Raw genomic sequence first — 4202 nt, forward strand, 5'->3', positions numbered from 1 at the left:
CACACACACACACACCCCCCCCCCCCCCCCCCCCCCCCCCCCACACACACACACACACACACCTACAAAAAAGTGACCCCAGCAGTCATGAGAAGAAACTCTCCATTGCAGTAGATGTTATAGGGAAGCATCCAAGGAAAAAAAGAATATTGATATTTTGGATGCGTCTGTGCAGCTCATTCAAGTGTGTCGGTTCCTGTCAGACACTAACACACACACTCACTTTTTCATTTCCACAAGAAACTTCATTAGTTGTGTTGTGGAGAAAAGCCGCCGTCAACACACAGACACAAACGGCACCTGAGGTCACTGAGTGTGTGAGACTGTGAACAGATTACTTGAACTTCCAGTGTTTCTTGAATTAGAGTGAAGGTGATATTTCTTACAGTAAAGTATCTTTAATAATGCATCCCATAATATTTTATACAATTCTTAACTTTTTACATCTTACAAAAGAATCATATCAAAACTTTTACATCCACAATTAATCCCTTTATGTATGTCCAAATTATAAGGAGTTACTTTACTGCTTTAATAGTCATAAGAGACGATCACTTCTAAAAATACATCTGGATGAATCTGTTCCTTTTGATCATCTATCATTGGACAACTGTGTGGTTATTTTCACTTTGACCAAATTGTTTCAAAACCACTTCCAAACTTCTTGAATAAACCTGCTAAAAACTGAAGATATAAACCAAAAGATGTTGTTCCTACCTCCTTGATAGAGGTAGTAACATTAAACAAAGCTGAAAATGATATGAGATAAGACACATTTATGGTGGAACAGTTCCTTACAGGTTCAGTTAGGATTAATTAAATGATCCCAAAACAAGCCTGAAACATCTCTGTGACTCTTCCCCGCTGTGCCGCAGTGATGCAGTGTGACATCAGACGTGCTCGGCCCCTCAAGGCCGCTCGTAGGAAAATCTGTGTTCTCGGGGGCTTGTGAGAGGGAAGGGTGGTAATCAGAGGATCTGTTTTGGATTGAGAAATGGATTAGTGCGAGCGAGGGAGTCCGTAGACTGCCGGGGGAACAAGGTGACTGCGATGAGTCTGTGAAACCGCAGGGCCCTGAGTCTACGTTCAGGGGTAACCATGCAGCAGGCCTCGTCTACCAGATGTAAATTCCTCCACTCTTACGGCACTCTTATGCAACCCAAATTATGAATGAGTAAATGAATACAGCACACGGTCGAGAAAGGAAAAGTGCCTGTGTCCAGACGGCCCAGTTTGCACTTCCGTTTTTTTTTTGGGGGGGGGGGGTTCTTTTTGCTATGAGAGTCCACTTTTTCCAAGTTCATGCAGTATTTTCCATCACTGTAAAACAGCTCATTGAGGGAACGTTGTCTGGGTTAGCGCATTGCCCTAGTTCAGTTTTCCAAGTGTAACGTGTGTAATTGAGCTCTTAAATCCAAGCAGTGGAACTTTGATATGGAAATGGGACATTGTGTCGTGTCTCATGGAAAACTTTCCAAGGAAATTGAGGGGGCAATGGGAATCTGCCTCCATTTAGATCTATGGATGTGCCCTGGAATAGAAGCTACAATGTCTGTCTGAACTCACCTCATCTAATGTTTAGACTTAACCTACATTTAGATACAGATTTGGACTTTTTTAATCCAAACGCAGTTATAGTTTGAGTTCAAAAAAGGAGTACATCACATTACTCCGGAATTTGTGTATTGCTTTTTAATGATCCATCAGCTATTAGTTTGTGTTTGATAGTGATCAGTGGATATTACACAAGCAGGGCAGACCACCACTCACAGAATTGCACTCTGGGCAGTGCTGGTATGTCATTGTGCAATAAGGAATCTTATTTCCTTCCTGCCACAACTTGTGATCTCTGGAAAACATTTTCCTTCTTTTTCCGAATCGTATGAAGTAAAACGTTCCACCAACATGGAAACTCCATACATCCACTCTGGATGAAACGACCTCATTATGTAACGGGATTCTGATCGATACGCTAATGTTTGTAGAAAGAATTCTCTTGCGTTAAGTCCAGTGGAAAGTAAAGCACTACCTCATGGATTTTTCCCTTTTGAGCGCAGTCTTATGAAATCCCATGAAACAATATCACCCCCCTTGTTGCCACTATTTTCTGTCTTAATCCAGTTTTCCATTTCCATCCCGTTTCATGACTTTAACATCTTTCTGTGACTATTATCAGCAAAATATGGACGCAAGGTTGGTCGTCAAAACAACACGGATCGTCCCATCACGGAACAACAGCCTGCATTTCCACCTTAAAAATAACAATTAATCACTTGCTGCACCATTGAGTCCATCGCTGACACTTTAGTGTGGAAAAATGCATTTAATCCAGTCGCTCTGGAGGTGAACTGGGTTTGTTTTGGGAGGAATTAATCAGTGTCATTGGGGATCATAAGGAGAGGCAGGGCAACACATCTGCAGCCCTTCCTTAACCGCCATGGGTGCTAAGACAAATCAAAGCATTCCAGCCTCACGTAGCTATAAATAGTGTCAGAGGAGGGTGTGTGTTCATGTTCGAGCTTAGCAATGCTTGTGAGCGCAGACAAAGTTCAGTGTTTACACAGGCTAATAACATGATGTAGTAAACAATCCAACTGGAATGACTTGTTCCTTATTCTATGTCATCCACAATCTGGCTGATTGGGGTTGTGTTGTGCCAAAACAACACGCAGCCTCCAAGCAGACGGATTTAATATGACACGTAATCCTACAAATTAGAGTTACTGGGAGTGAGGCGCAAGTTCATTAGGCTTTCAACCAAGTGGAAGTGACACGGAAACACAGCTGACCTCAGGCCCGTACTTGAGCTTAGCGTATGGGACCGGCAGACCCATGTTGATGTGGTTGCTTTGGCCTGGAGGTTGGTTATGGATCCCACATGGTTCCATGGTATCATTTGGATTAACCGCTGGAGTCAAGACCCTGCCACAGTTTGTGGTTTATACTCTCTCTCGCTCACTCGCTCTCTCTCTCTTCCATTGGGAGCAGCGTGTATGATGTTTCCAAGCTGGAAACAAATTCATGTCTCAAAGTGCTGAAGATAAAATCCGCCGTCGTTGTGATAATTAGGCTGGATCTGTTACGTAAGAGCTGCAAGTTACCTCTTTTACAGTTTCAGAGTCTAGTAAAATCCACAGTGAATTTCAAAAACTTAGCTTTAACTTTGGTCCTGGCTGTGATTGGATTGCGACTTTGGCAGTGAACCAATAGGGGCTCCATGGTTGGCCTCCAGTCAGGAGGAAGGAAAGACCACGAATGTTAAGGTTAGGAGGCAACTCTGTTGATTCTGGAGTGGAATTTCAGTTTTCCTGGGACTGATTAAGTGAAATGGTTTCTTTTAATGGTCGAACTTACGCATGTGGGCAACGGAACAAGAAAACAAGTTGGATAGTTTTAATATGAACGTACAGTACTGAGGCGCATGTAAAAAAGAGAGAAAGAGAGAGAGAGAGGAATTTATGACTGAGAATCCAAGTCCAACTCAAACCATCTATGGGAAGCAACACCATTTAAGCTTCAACACTCCTAACTTGTGGACTACATGGTCAATTAAAATGGTTACTTCTAAAAACCCAAAGTCAAACTACGCATTGTAGGTTATTTTAGAGGAATAAAAAAATGTTTTCCTTGCAGTTAAAGCTTTTATGAATAGTCATAAACCGTTACTTACCATTATGAATTCATTAATTCATGGCTGTCTGGCAGAAACCACAGAGGCAACGACGCCCTCCTCTGGTGAGAGGGTCAAACAGCTCAGTGTGTGAAGAGTCGTCTGTGTGCTGTTAAAGGCTCACACACACCTTACCAAGAACCACCACACTAATTATTGCTGATTAATGTGTGAAAAAAGTGTAAATTCCACCAGTTTTGTGATTTAAACAATATATTTCCTTGTATTTGTTGTTGTAATACTACAGCAGCAGCCACATGATGGAAAACTGGTTATCATTTCATGTTCATATCAGTTTACTCACATGGTCCCACCCATTATGAATGTTTTGCTGTGGAAAGTGTGTTTCTCATGACAACAAAGGCAAATTAATATTAAAAGTTTTCTTTTTCTTTAGGCTTGTGTTATAGAATAAAACAACTTTAGTCTAGGCTTGCTCGGCCTTGCTGGAGGTATGTGTTCTAAAAAGTGCCCTGCTAATTTGTTTTCTAATTTCTACTCTTTTATAACATCACAATAATGAGAAAACGGG

The sequence above is a fragment of the Genypterus blacodes genome, unplaced genomic scaffold, assembly GCF_046128005.1.
Source record: "Genypterus blacodes isolate CSIRO-AG114 ecotype Tasmania unplaced genomic scaffold, CSIRO-AGI_Gbla_v1 ptg000156l_1, whole genome shotgun sequence".
Classification (NCBI taxonomy): domain Eukaryota; kingdom Metazoa; phylum Chordata; class Actinopteri; order Ophidiiformes; family Ophidiidae; genus Genypterus; species Genypterus blacodes.